The sequence below is a fragment of the Oenanthe melanoleuca genome, chromosome 3, assembly GCF_029582105.1.
Source record: "Oenanthe melanoleuca isolate GR-GAL-2019-014 chromosome 3, OMel1.0, whole genome shotgun sequence".
Classification (NCBI taxonomy): Eukaryota; Metazoa; Chordata; class Aves; order Passeriformes; family Muscicapidae; genus Oenanthe; species Oenanthe melanoleuca.
In genome coordinates, this window is record NC_079336.1 from 75,708,048 (window position 1) to 75,723,457 (window position 15,410).

General features: G+C 40.5%; 1 long non-coding RNA gene across 1 annotated transcript in view; it reads left to right on the forward strand.

Annotated features, from left to right (window-relative positions):
- Positions 1–15,410, forward strand: part of LOC130251732 (uncharacterized) — a 50,910-nt gene that overhangs the window by 19,183 nt on the left and 16,317 nt on the right. Inside the window, exon 2 of the long non-coding RNA XR_008840212.1 lies at positions 2,162–2,220. This is a non-coding gene — a long non-coding RNA (uncharacterized LOC130251732). The remainder of the gene's footprint in view (positions 1–2,161; positions 2,221–15,410) is intronic.

The following is a 15,410-nucleotide window of genomic DNA, read 5'->3' on the forward strand; positions in this document are numbered from 1 at the left end:
TAACTAAATTTTGGGACCTGTAGAGTCACAAAATTTTACATTAATATTTAACCAAAAACTACTTGAAATCCTGAAGAAGGAAGACAGAAAGAGACAAAACTTAAAAACCTTCGTCTTGTCCTATACCTATTATTATTTTCTAAAAAGTCCACATTCAAAACCCTTCACCATGTGAAATCACACATTTCTGTTTTAACTACACACTTGTGACTCTAACTCCATTATTCAAATTTGAAAAATTCTTCTCCAAGACCTTAAGTCAAAAACAATATTCTCCTAAGAGTTAGTATCAAAAACCACAAGAAACTCAAAACTCCTTTTTGGGTTCCAACATCACCCAATCAATAAGTATGGGAAATTTACATTCTGGACTCCTCTGGTAATTTCTGGAATAATTATTTTGTTTCTTAGCATCTTAATGCCACCTGTGCAAGAAAAGGGGCAATAATACCTGCTTTGGCTCCTGTAGATCGATTGTGAACTTTCAGACACAAGGACTTCTTTTTTTCTGTGTAAAGTGAACCTGGAAAAAAGCAATGTTGTTATCTCAGCTGGAGCCTCTTTGTGTTACTGCACAAATAAATCCTAAATGCATATTTGCCTTTAGACATCCAGGAAAGGAAGGCTCCTTTCTATGAGAGACCTCCTGCTGTTTATGCAGGAAAATTCACTAAAGTCTAGAGGTTGTTTATGCTGATTATCAGTTGTTACATCACTTTCTTTTCCTCAGAGAAACTCAGAAGGATGAGGAAAAATCACAAATACCCCAAATTAAGGTATTTAGATAAGACCTATATAAAGATAAAGGCTGACATTTCTTGTCTGTGGAGTAAAAATGTAATTTCCTATATGATATCTCAGCTACACAGAGGCTTTAGGTGGTACCATCAGTTGCCTTTATACAATTCTCGATGTAAAGTCTCTTTTTCTCCTCTCTGTTCTTTCCTTTTCCTCCTGAAATTTTAAAGTGCTTTTATCCATACCATCACATGCCCTTCCTTTTCATGCTGGGAGTGAGAGGCATCAGGACAAACCTGGAACACTGAGGTGAGAACCTCAGAAGAAGAGGCTTTTCCTAAATATGTCCTGACCTTAAGGATTCTGAGGGCAACATCCTATCATCCTCTTCCCAAATAGCATCATTTTGTCCAGGACACAGCCAGAGGAACTGCAGTCCAGCAGGGAGCAGTAGGGATTTAGGAACTTGCCCATATTGGATAAAAAGGGTTCCACTGTTGTGCTGTGAAGGGGAGGCTGAGGTTGAAGAGAAGCTTGATGTGTAACTTGACAGTATTCATGGGGACATGACCATTGCAAAAATCACAGCCCATACATCATCCCTTATACAAGCAGCCACCATCACCTTCTGGGTTCAAATGGAGTTTTCAATATATTGTGCTTCATGGAAAATTTGCTATCTATTAGGAAAAAAAACCAAGTTCCTTCCTATGTTAACAAGGAAACCTGTATGAACTCCTGCCAAACTGTTCTGTGGCACACTGCTAATAAAGTTAGCCAATGGCTATTTTGCACTTTGAAAACATGATTTCTTTTGCTTATCATATTTCCAAAGAACACTACATCCTTAAGTATTTAACACCTAACTTGAGGAGGCAACCCTTTTCCATTTTTATATGGTATGGAGATAGTTCAATATGATGTGTATATCTATTATTTTATTGTTATTATTTAACAGGAAATAAATATGTTAATTTGTATGCTCTACTTGAAATTTTGAGGTCTTGTCATAAAAGACCCAATTTGACAGTGAGGCTGAAACAGAAATGTCTTTTGTTAGATTTTGCATTTTTTCTTATAAAGAAATCCTGCAGCATGGCAGTAACTAAACTTGCAGAAAGGAGGAAGAAATTTGGTGAAAATTGTATGAAATTCTTCTTGGCAGAGCTTAAATGCACTAGCAACCTGGTTCCCCTTTAGGGAAAAGATCAGGGAGAAGAGAAACATTAAACAGCTTAGCTCAGTCTAAGCTTCCATGAAAGTAAAACTTCTGGGCCAACCTGACATAACCAAGCCCTCTTTCCATGTAAAACTAGGGATGACTTTAAAGAAATATTTTCTCCCAGGGAAAATAATAATCCTTAAGATTTCTCACTGACTCTCATGTTGAACGTGTTTCTGATTTTACCCACTTTCCCCACAGGCCATCGGCTCCCTCTCAGCATTTCCATTGAGCAGATTAAAATGTGAAGGGATAAGAATGTAGGAGAAAAATCAATTCACTAAATACTTACAAAACCCCTTGACTTTTAATAGGAAAACACCATAAATAACAGAAATTCCACTGTGTGATTCTTCCAAAATCCTCTTTCACTCCTTCCTGTCAGATGAGGACACTCACAGCCAACTACAATCTGATGCTTTGTAGATGGCCAGGCTGCAGCATAAACTGTGGACAAAATTCAGAATTGGAAGAAAATCTCCATCATTTTGACAGAGATCTGCCTTAAGTGGGGTCAGCCTCCCATGAGGTTGGAGTCAAGCCCTAATTAGTGACTTTCCTTTGACCCTAAGTGTGGCAAAATCTCCTAGCCTCTTGCTGGTGGCTCTTCTCTTGATTGACAGGAACACCATGGACAGATGAAAACTACATGAAACTGTACAATCCAGCAAAGCTGCAGGTGCCCAGGCTTTGGCACAGGGCTGCTGCCAGTGGAGAGCTGGATCCAGATGAGAAGGTGGGTGCTCCTGCTGCTCAGCTGCAGCTTGAGATCCAGCTGAGGCAAATCAGATGATGTGCTCATTTTCTGCATGTTTTCCTAATGCTCTCTTGGTTCTTTAAGCATTGCAGATGGCATCTCCTGAGAGTTTAGCCTCACTCAGATACCTTGCTCAGCAGAAGATGACTTTGAGTGAGAAGCTGGGTGCCAGTGTTCTGTAGGAGGCCCCTTGGGAATCTCACCTGGCTCCATTTCAGCCCCACACACCCATTAATACTTGTGCACTTTCACATGCCACACAGATTTCAGTATCAGCCTGCTAAAAGCTCCCTTTTAGCCTAGAAGTGCTTGCTGAGGAGTAAAGATGAATTGCAGCTGCTGTAGTCAGTTTTTGGTGCCTACATTGCTTAGCCTGAAGAGTTAATAGTTGGGGGATGACAATCATCTTCTTGAGAAAAATGGTAGGGAAGGAGTGAAAGTACAGGTGAATTGCACCTTTCCCCTCCCCATCACTGTTATCTGTTATTGCCAGGGTCCCTACTGAATCCTCTGGGCTGCTTCTGTGTTTGGCAGCAGCAGTTTCAGATGCCTTGGGATATCAGCTATCTTTACATGTATTCATGGACACACTGATGCACTGGTAGCTGCCTACTGCTGAAGGTGTATGGGAAGAGACAGCAGGCAGTATTCTTAGAGTTTCTAAGTTTCTCTCTGGCTAAGATTAATTCACACTTTTAATCTTCCTTTCCTTCTGGCTCTGTTCAAAGTTTGCCACATTTCCTTAGCACTCAGATTGTTCTTGGGCTTTTTATTTATTATTTTTACAATTTTAGTTTCTAGGACCCTGGTACTCAAGGTAAAGACAGAGATGGCAGCTAATCATTTGATTGATAATACCACCATTCAATTAAACTTTGGTTTTTTTCAATCCAATAAGTTGTTCTTAAGCTCATGACTGAACATCTCCTAGAAAGAAAATGGTCCTGTAATTTAATAGAGACATTAAAATCACTAAAAGAATGTCAAAGAGCTAAGCAAGGGAGTCTGCTTATCTACTGAAGGAATTTAATAACTCAGAAATCTACATAGCTGACATTGGTTTTAATTCTAATTAAATCACATTCCAAAATTGAGCAAATAATTCTTGTTCATGCCTCAGTTATCTCTGAAGAGGATAGGGGAGTGTTCACTAAGCATTCATATATAAAGGCTCCAGCATTTCTTATTAGGGAGATGAAAGTTGTCCCCTGGCTGCTGATCTCACTTTTTTTGCCAGAGCTACTGACCCAGCACAGTGGCCAAAGAGCATCCCATGGGCCTGCCCTCTGCTGGGGGAGTTTGCTGTTCACTGCATTGGGTTACAGCATTATTTAGGCTCATACTGAGTTCCACAAAGTATGTGGAAGTCTCTGGACAGTAGTTTTAACTATTATTTTTTGAAATGGAGGAGTAAAAATTTTGCACAAGGAGTCAGAACAAAGTCCTGATTTTACTGACTCGAAAAAGTATTGATTTGTTGGAATCCTCAGTGGTACAGCTGAGGATTATCTATATAGCTGTGTAATGGTATATACAATGGTTGTGTTTGAACTCTTTCAGCTAACCTGGTAAAGGTCCAGAGTGACACAGGGTGCCAAAGAATAAGTGCATGAACAGTTACAAGGTTATGTTTCGTGGATTGTTCAGCTACTAAATAAAACCACAAAAGGGTTTCCTCACACTCAGAAGACAAGAAGCCTTATAAAAATTAACACCTCTGAGGACTAAAAGGAGTATATGAACTTCACCAGTGCATCAGTGGAAGTGGCAGAGGTGATTCCTCTAAATGTCTTCAGACAGGGTTGTTTTAAATAAAAAGCAACATTGTGTGTGACTGAGGTGAAATAATGGTCTATCAAAAGATAATGAAGCTGAAGTCTGACAGCAAGAATGAAATGTAAGGATGAAATGTAAGCTGATGTGGCAAAACCCATGTGGTGCATACATATGACCAGAAAGGCACTGGATGTGCTTGGACAGGATGTTAAGAGGAAAAAATAACTGAGGGCTCTGATAGTACAGCAAGGTATTTGTTAAAAATTGAAAAGGAAAGAGTAGTGCCATGCTGCATTTACCTGGGGGTTTCTTTGGAAGTTAACCTCTTAACCAACATATGAGGAGGCAAGAGGTTTGCAGTCTTTCTTGACATCACATTTGAAGCAAAATTAAAGGGTGTATTAAAGACCTGCCTCTCTAAAGTTCTCCTTAACCCAACAGAAGTTCTCCCTGGGGAACACACATCTCTGTCCTTGGCCCATTGCTCTAAGCAGCCCTTGACAGAGGTGCTGCCCACACCTGTACTGTGTGTTACAGGCAGTGGCCACAAACAGCTTTTGCACAGTCTTGTGAATTTTTTTGACTGCCACTGGCTGAAAGACATTCACTCTTTCTCCCTGACCTTCATTCCTAGGAGAAACCTTCTCCTAATGTAAGAGTGAATGCTGCAAGTGGTATAAGAGAAGGCAGAGAGAGAAACAGGAAAATGTGCATTTGCATGGTGAGGAAGAGCAGTGTCCCAGCCTGAGCCCTGTGCAGGGCTCCTAGTGCAGAGCTGTGCAAAGGCAGAGGAGATTTGCCCAGACACATCTGAGCCTAATAGCCATTATTGGGGAATGAAAGAAAAACATTTGGCTGTCGGCTGTAAGTAGAAAGTTATAATCAGTAATCAAATAACTACCACCTCCTTCCACCCAAAGTTAAGCAAGCATTAATAATTAGCTGTAGCACAGGGGTGTAATTCATTACAGTGACTGATTATTTGTAAATGTCCATAACATTTTGCCACAGCAATTAGTCATTCTTGTTTTACTCATCTGAATTCTTACACGACAACCATGAAATCGAAAAATGTAAGTATTGACAGCATTGATGGTTGGCTTGAGACACTGTGTTTTTGAGGGCAGGTTTTAGAAAGATCACAATTCAGTAAGTACAATGTTAGCTTACCACCCAAGTAAAAAATAATACTCTCACAGAACAAAAATATAAATATAGATATTATTTTTTTTCCTTTCAGGAAAAAATATGAATTGTAGTCCCTCATGAAACAACAAAGCTTGTTCTTTGAAAGGAAAACAAACAGACTATTTTGTCTACATACAATTCAGACATCAACTTAACAGTGACCAAAACACCCCCTCACATGTTGAACTGATTAATTCTTTGCCAGGAGGGATCATGAGAAACCTGGATTGAAAAGGCTTTTTAAAACATCATTTGTCTACAAAGCCTGCTGCAGTTGTTTGGTCAGTAAGAAACCTGATATCTATTCTCTAGTAAATACTAGAGAAGAAGAAAAGCTGTATGCTTCGTTACAATATGTGATCCACTCTGATTTGTTCCTCCTGCTCATGTTTCCTACCTTGTGTATATTTGTTTTCAGATGCAAGACAGGTAGCAAAGGAGAAAAGACTTCCTGGAATAGAGTGGATGGGTGAAAGGGAACCCCTGGGATGTGAAAACTTGCTGAGCTCCTTCAGGTGTCTGGAGCACATGTCCCTGTGCTCACCTCTCTGAGGATCTGAGGAAATAAAATAAAAAAATAGTAGGAGTGCTTCAAATGAAACTGGTGAGTATATTAAGATCTTGCTCCTTGGGAAAAGTAATTGGGATTTGTAGGTATTTCTCACATAATTCCCACATTGGGCTAATTTCTTCTGGGGAAAATCCCACAAGAGCCTAAGCAAACCTTGAGTTCAAGTCCAATTTTTAAATTTGACTTGTACACAGAATCTGAAATGCCTAAGAATAATAACATTGTTAGAAACAATTGTGCAAAGCAATTGGAAAATGAGAACTTAATACTTCTCAATACTATTTAATGCTCCTAAGTTTTGAGTGTATGGTGCAAGGACACCATCAACACCTGCAAGGAGCTGTGTGCCTGGTACCCACATAGCTGTGGTGGGATGGTTTGCCCTGCTCTGTGCTCTGTGCTGCCACAGAGACAGGGGCCAACACCTCCTCAGTCCTCTCCTGACATCCCACTCACCAGGGCTGGACTGAAGCACGTTGAAAGGATATTTAAGCCATCCTGAAATTACCTGTGCCAGCTTGGACAGTGGCCTCACACCCATTCTCACCAACCCCAGTACACAGATGTCTTGGAGGGAAGATGGCCTCGTGCCTGTTATTGGGATTTTTCTGTCTGTTGCTTGTGGCATGTTATAACACTTCTCTCTTCTGGGTAAATTATGGAAACTCTCCTGCAAAGCAAGGTAATGAATGCCTGGAATATTTTGTGGAGTAAAGAGTTGCACTGAATTTCCAAGACTTGCAAGGACATTTAGAGTGCAGCCTAGACACCTGAATGCTTCTTGAATATTGAGTATCATGAGGCTACAAATTAGGGGAGTCTGTGCCTGTGGTTTTCATATGAGGAAGGAAAATTCAAATGAATTCTTATTAGAATTTTTTATCCATCTTTAGTTACAGGACTAATAAAGCCAAAGCAGACTAAGCTAAAAGAAAAAACTGTATCCCCTCATATGAATATAATGTCTGAGCCCCAGTGCACATGACTATGACACCTGTGACTTAGTTTGGACCTGTATTTTAAGCTTCACATTTCACTTTCAGGTCAACATTTTCTCACCACACTGGACTCCTAACAATTGCCTAGAACTTTTGCAAAAATACAGAGAGTACATGAAAAGTGAAAAATAATGAGTCTGCTCCCAGATGCCTTTTATCAGCCTGTTTTTCCTGACACATTGGATGTGATGCACAGCCAGCTTCTCTCAAAGTGGGCTGAGAGCTCCCACACTTGATTGTGCTTTCACAACTCCTGGGAAAAGTCGTAACATTACTAAACTCAGTTCCTTGTTTATTTCCATAAAGCCAAGATTTTACCTTCAGAATATATTATTGAAGTTCATTTGCAAAACAAAAATTTTCCTGATGAAATGTACAAATTTAAGGCTCATTATAAATGAAAATTGTATTTACAGATCTTATTGCTTCATTTTGATAATAAAAGTGCAGGGTCCTTACTGTTCAATTTCTCTGTCACAATCACAAAAGGGCAAAGAGAATTTGCACTTATTTCAGGCTAGATTTTGTGTAGGCTTAAGGACCTTCTAATGGGGTTGATTGTAGAAAATTACCTTGCATTGTATGAGTGGAAGTTAAGATTAAGTTTAAAATAAATAGAGTCATTTCAGGAAGGCAAAGTTTGTGAAATTGAAGGAAGTAGTTAGTAAAGTCAACTGGACTGAAGTGCAGAGGGGTTTGAGTGTGGAGGAGGCTTGAACTCTCCTCTAATCAAAATCACAAAACCTAGAAGGAATTTGCCAAACAAGCAGAGGGATAAAATTATAAGAAAATATTCCCAAAGCTATTTGAGTCAACAGCTGCCTGTGAACGAGGGTAGGAGTGAGCATATCCAGCAAACAAAAATTATTACAGGGACATATCAGGAAAGAAGTTAATTCATACAGATCAGAGAGCACAGGAAAAAGTAAAAACCACCAAACATCAGGGTGAAATAAGCCTTCTAAAAAAAATGCTAAAACATATTGAGAAAATATGTTATGTTATGAAAATTTAACCTTCAAGTGGTGGGCTTGAAAAAAGTGGTACAGGTGCAATACCTTCAATACGGGGCTGAGGTTCAAGATGACTAAGTGTAACTCAAGTTCAAGGTTGTTTTTTTTATCAAGAAAGAAGAGGATAATGGCTCCTAGGAATCAGGAGCTGCAGCAGAAGGCTTTAGAAGAGAGAAAAAAATCAGCTGGCCATAGGAATTTTTTCCATAATTCTGAAATATGTCTGAAATATCACATCTGCTCCTTTAGGCATGGAGGGAGCAGAGCATGTGTCCCTGAGCTCTCAGGGATGTCCTAATCCAGCAGCTGGAAACTCAGCCCTGGAACCTTCAACCCTGCAGCACCAAGGGGGAGCTGCCTGTGGAGCTGCTCTGAACTCGTGTTTGCAGCAAAAGAAGAAACCCCTGGTGCTGGAAGCAGGTGGGTGGGAGTGAGAGGTGGGTTTGTGACTCCCCAGCCCTAGGTGGGGCTGAGGCTCTCCCTGCTGGGCACTGGGCTCTGGCACAGAGCAGAGGCCAAGGGCTGAGCGAGGGATGATGGAGCCAAAGCTGAGAGAGAGGATGCAATACGAGGACTGGGCACACTCCACAGGCAAGAGCAAAGAATTTGGCACAGGAGAGCCTTAGAGGACAGCCCTGGAGTTTCTTCTGCTCTCTCAAAATACCCTGTGATTTCTCTGTGTTAGGGCAGCACCAAAAATAAGTACAGGATTTGAAATTTGTCAGTAATAGCCAGATTTTAGTCTCAGTAGAATTTTAAAAAGTAGCAGTTCTGAATTTCCTGTAATTTAACTAGATATATTTAAGGTGCAACCTACCCAGTCTTGTGACTATAAAATTATGACACCACAGATCAATAGCTAGCTTTTCAGGCTAATGACTCATTTAGTAGCCTTCCATAAACAAAACTTAAGGAGCATTCAGTTGAGGAGGAAAGGATTTTGAAAGAAATTATAATGAAAAATATGGGTGAACGGAACAGAGGACAGAATTCAACAAAACCTGTCAAAGAGCAGTTCACACCAGAGTAACCTGATATTTAAATATTGATAAGGCTAGTGATTTTCTGGGGAAGTGAAAAATAGTACATGGACAAGACCAAAAGAGTGAGATCCAGAATGTGTACAGATAACATGTTGCTTAAATATTAGCCTTGGAATTGAATTAACTCTCAGGTGTCAGGCTTGTAACCTCCTGTTGTGCATTTATACAGTGAAGTGGCACTATAGACATTTATGATCAATTATACAGTTGTATATCTAAGAAGAAATTGCATAGAAGCCATGATGTTGGTCAGGGCAACCCAAAAAGCTAATTAGTAGAAGGTACAACAGATGTGTCCAAAACCCTCTTTCTTGCCTCGTTCTAGTACATCTGTAAACTATCCTTCATGGTATAAATCCTTTCTCAAGGCTTACACACTTAAACTGTCTCTTTTGGAACCAAGGACGGGGACAATGCCCTTTCAGGCTACTTCTTACATGAAGTTTTCCCCCTGGAAAACTGCAGGATTTTCCTGGTCCAAGCCTCAGAGACTGAGATGTCCCAGAGGCTGAGAGGTACCAGTCCCAAATGGCTGGGAGAGGCAACCATGCTAATGAAGATCTGCTCCTCTGTTTCAACACCTCTTGAAAACTCAGAGGAGAAGCAGCATTTACCCAGCCAGAGAAACTAGCAGAGGAGCAATCTGTCCCATTGCCTTCTGAAGGCTGCTTCATCTCCTGTTCAGTGGCACTCTGCTGGACAGAGTATCTTGATTTCAGTTCACATCTGAAGGCCCTCTGGCTGCTATGGCCAAAGTTCATCTTTCAATCTTTTAAATCTGTAATTGCTCAGATTAGAGAGAAGGACAGATGTTAGAGAGGAGAGACAGGGGAGGGCAGTATGGCAAAGACTTGGACAAGCCCTTACAAACAGGTCAGAGCTCTGGCAGCTCTTGCAGCCTGTCCTCTATTCTTGTAAAAAAGAGGAAGGTTCACACCAAAGGCCCCACACATCTACAAATTTATTAGAAATGCCAGAATATCTTGAGCTGATTCTCTGTGAAAAGTGGGAGTGCTGGGACCACATTTCTGACCAGAATCCTTGAGGAGCAAGGAAGCACCTCAGAGGAGTGCTAAATAAAGAGCTGTGACCTTCAGCTGTTGACTTATCCCTTCAGGACTGGGTATCCTGCATGCCTCAGCTGGCTTCCTTGCAAGACCATCTCAAAGTGTGGGCACCAGACACATCTGGACATCAGTTACTGTCTCCTCACATTCCCAAGAGGTGATAATGGAACTCAATGCACTGATCTTCCCAACCCTTTTGTGAGTTTAGTACCCACAGTGGAAGCTCCTCATATGGTAAATGCTGAAACTAGTTGCTTAATCAAGTCTTTTTTTTTTTTTATTTTCTTCTCTATGCAACCAGACTTCAATTCTGATGAGTTTTTTAGCTGTTTTAAAACTTTGTGTCTGATGCTAACTATTTTGCAGAAAAATGTCCCATACAATCTCTGTAACTGTGAAAGAGTGACTTCCTTCAATGATAGTGTTTCATTTGCTCGAGGACAATGTTCTTCTTATCAAAGCCCATCTGCCATGTTTCCCTTGCCTTCTGCTCTCCTTATCTGTTAAATTATGCTGTTCATATCAGCAAACAGAGAGGCCATCAAAAGAGGCCAGGATACAATTAAGTGGAGGAAACAATTGAGGCACGGGCAATATAATCACACATGTATTCATCGACTAACATTGTTTCAAAAAAGATATTTTTCAAAGTGGCTCCTAGGTGATTTTTGCTCACCCCAGCTGCCACAGGTTTCCCCTCCTTGTCAGCATCCCAGAATATGTATGTTGTGAGGAGGAATTTGAAGGAGATAAGAAGCATCTTTCTGGCTTGATTCAGGGAGCGTGTGCGAGGGGATCAGTGAGGGAAATTCGCCTGAAGCTTTACAGATACACCAGCAAAAAAGAGAGAAATATGCATTCAAGGTTGGCAAAACTAGAGCTGGAGAGCCAGAAATTATGTGACAGGAGACATGATAGATATGACTATTATGGTAATGCTGCTTTGGTCTGCTACAAGAAAATTTAAAGCCTTACATATTTTTGTAGCCCATTCCCCTACCCTCTACTTTTTCAGCTATGCCTTGAAGTAGGGCAGGATGTTCTGCATAGTGATACTGAGAAATTCTGTTTGCCTACAGCTTTCCAAAGCTGCTTGTAGATAACTTCTTAATCCATTACCAGGATGGATATTTGACACATTCACTTGCATTAATTAAGCAGATGTAGGAATAGAAGGGTCATTTTTCAACAGCCCTTCAGGACTTGTTGAAGAATCCAATGGAACAATTCCATATTTTTTCCTTAGGAAATAATAGGAAATGAATGTTGCATAGTTTATTTGCATATTTAGCTAGTTATCCATTTAAAAACATTTACTCACAACTTTTTTTTCCTCTTACTCCTGCTGATCAAAACATCAGCTGTTCACTGGTAAAAAAATGCCCCTTTGAAGGGGGGAGCCCCTTATTGAAATCAAATACTTTTATTGTTATTATGAATTTATAATTAACGTACTATTTATATTTTGTAATATTTTGGAAATGCTTTATCAAAATTAATTTCTAACATCTTGACAGAAACTCTGCATTTCCTGAAAATGGTTTCTTTATTTAGAAATGAAATCTTTCTTTCCTGCACATTCTGAAAATAGATTTATTATACTGAGCAACATTTTCCAAAGCATACAATGTAAATGATTACCACACACCTGTGCTGTAGCCTTAAAATCATGAAAGTGTAGCACGGATCTGATGCCCATGTTGATACAGATTTGAATACAAATGTGGTTAAGGTAGCACAGCTATTTTTTTTTTTCGGGACTCCTTTGATAATGCCTTTGTTTAGAGTGCTACTTACTTCCAGGAGGGCTCCAGGAGGTACAGGGCTTTCTACATGCCCTCCTCTCAGTTGTTCCCAAGGAAAACCTTTGTCTTGAATAATACCCTCCCTCTTGTTTTTATCAGCAACATTTAAAAACTGTTTATCAAACTGTGCTGCAAAATACTCTTCTTGTGTATGCAAATAAATCTGGAGCATGACATGTTTCTCAAAAGCCACACTGGCTCTGCCTTGAGGAAGTCTGGGGTAGCTAAGCTCACAATGAACCGTGAAGAAAACAAACCTTGCTCTACTTGTTGATCTTTCTTAGTACTTTGATTTGAGAACATGTTCAGGTTATGATAACTGGAGCAGGATTTCCAGCAGATATCTGCTACAAACACAATAATCTCTTTCTTTCTGTGCACTAGAAGATTTTTTGATGGTGTCTTTTTTTCAATGTAGATGCTTTCAAAGAAAGAAAAATCTCCCTGAACTTAGGAATTGTAAACTCTCATAGGGCAATATGTACTAAGGAGGAGATTTTTATTAGGTACAGCCAGATTCTAGATTCATGCTACAGGGTATGATCCTCTCCAGTTTTGCAATGTTTTTTAGCTAGGCTTCTTTTTTTTATAGATAATTTACTGACATGGGACAGAATTTTTTTCGGCACTTGGACCTTTTCAGCGTTTTCCAAGGGCCCTGATTAATGAACACATTTTCAAGTCTAAAGACCTCAAAGTGTTTGTTTGAACAAACCCCTATTACTTTTCCCTATGTTTTTTTGTTTTTTTTTTTTTTTAACAGAAAGGATTTGTAAACAAATTAAGTAAACTCAGTTACTCATCCTGGCCTAATTATTCTTGGAGATTTTTCCCATATGAGAGTTGGTAAAAATCAGGCAAATATTTTGCAATTTGGTCACTTTACTCTCCGTGAAGGTGAGGGGTGCTGTCCAGGGCCTTGCCAGGGGCTGGGGCAGCTCCTTTCCCATAGAGGCATGGCAGGATACTTGGAGCAACCAGGGCAGTAATGTTATAGCATGTGCTCTGCATCCTCCAGCCTCATTCTGTTTTGTTAGCAGTGGACACTTTATTGGATGGGATTGAAGAGGCAGATGTAGGAGGACAGTCCGGTTCACGCTGTTTGGAGCTCGCTCTGGCTTTTAGCAGCTGGGCTGCATTTGGGGGAGCTCACAGCTGCACTGATGTAAACAGAGCTGTCCCTCAGTGGGATCTGGCTGGAGGAAGCACAGCCTCCCCAAACCGCAGGACAATCCGCACCCTGCCCGCGGAGGAAGCGGAGCTTCCTCCTGTGCGTGCTGTGACCTGCTGGGCTGTGCTGGCTGGCCCAGGGAATGCAGGACCCCCTGGCTCCCCCCTGGCCGTGGCAGTGCTGGGGATGTGCAGGGTGAAGCTGCAGCCTGGGATCCAGCTGTGCCCGGCGGGCAGCAGGGATGCTGCACAGCTGGGGGACAGGGCTGCGCTCCGCGGCAGCTCTGCAGAGGAAACCTTTTATGTGCTCATCCCTGCTCCCTGCACGCCCTGCCATGGCCAGAGACAAACAGCCTTTATTGCATTAAACGCAGAAAACAACCACCCTGGCTAATCTTGTTTTGTGTCAAGGGAAAATAAAGTTGTTTTTGTTTTTTTAAAACCCGAATGAAATCATGGTGCTTTATGGATATTTGTGTCATCCTAAGAGAATGATTCCATTAAGATTAAAACAAAGGCTTCTTTTTGCTAATAACCTTTGAAATGAAATTTGTTTTCTCAAGAGTCCTCCCTTTAAATAGGAGTCTTTCTCTTAACTCCAGGGAAGAAAAACTGGTATTGTTTTTCATAATTAATCAAAAGAAATTTGTATTACGGTAAATATGTGGCCATGTTTCTCACAATGAGCAATGACTAATGTTACTAAGAGATACACACTTTAATCTCTTTAAAAGCTTAAGAAAAGATTGTTATTTAAATTAATAATTATTTTCCTAATTGCACTATAGATAGGTAGCATCAGGGTGTTGAATTCAATGTAATCTCAGATAAAAATAGAAAATTATTTATTTAAGGCAATGGATAAAGTAATTCCTATATGCAACAAATGTGATTGTAGATGAAATTAAAAATCACAGCTGAAATTTTGAAATTTGCTTACTAAATAAGTTATAGCCACATGGATGCAAAGAATATAGGAGCTGCATAACTTTTAATCATCTCTTCTTGTGCTGCTGTCAGTGCAGATGTTTGCAGTGGGAACAACTGCTCCTTGTGGGACTAGATACTACAGATTACTTCCTGGAAAATTTGGCATGGGGTGGTTTAGAGAGAAGTTTGCAGATTTTGGTTTTGCACTGGCAAGTGGGAGAGAAAGAGAAAACAAACTGTGTAGTAAGTGAAACAAAAACACAGAGAACTTACACATCACTTGCCAGCTTTTAGGGGAATGAAAGCACTTGAGATTTTGCAGTCTTACCGGAATAATTAGAACTACATAATATTTGCAATACTTAAGCCCAACAAGATTTTGGGAATATAAAAAAGAGTGATGTTAAATCCCCTGTCGAGGAAGGAAGAGCCTGGCCAGGCTTTGAAAGGATGCACAAAAGGGAAGATCTGTGGTCTGTGCTGGATGTGCTGTCTCACTGCTAACAAATTCACGCAGGTGTGAGAAATACAGCATGAATGAAAGCTAAAAGAAGATTCATCTGGAAGAAAAAAAATAAAGTGATGCATTTATTTATTTTCCCAGCTTCCTACAGGTCTATCAATGCAGGCTTCCCAGCTTCCACTTTTGTAAAGCTGATTTTGTCACCTGGAGCTGTGCAGTGTCAGATAAGGACCGTGTGTTGGCATCTATAGGGGAAGTTGTTTGCAGTGTGTCTGGTCCTGCTGGCAAAGGGTCAGTGGCTGTTTAATGACAGGAACTCTCATTTTGAAAAGCAGTGTGACAAGTGTGAGGCCAAGCCCATTTCTGATAGCTTGCTCAGATGCTGTGGGACTACTCACAAACTCTGCTCATGCCTTCATGTACTACACACCATGAATAGGAGCAAAAAAATGGACAGCTGGGAAATAGATCCATGGTGGCAACAATGTGAGTGACCCCAGTGTCTTAATCCCTGAGCTCAAAGATGAGGATAGAAAGACTGCTGGACCCACAGCTCAGGAACAAATACATGTGAGGAGGATTACATTCAAGATTAGACAGGTATTTTTGTTGCCTTTGATCTTGGTTTCATAGATGACAGCAGGTTGCTAAAATCTTCAGGGCTTAAGT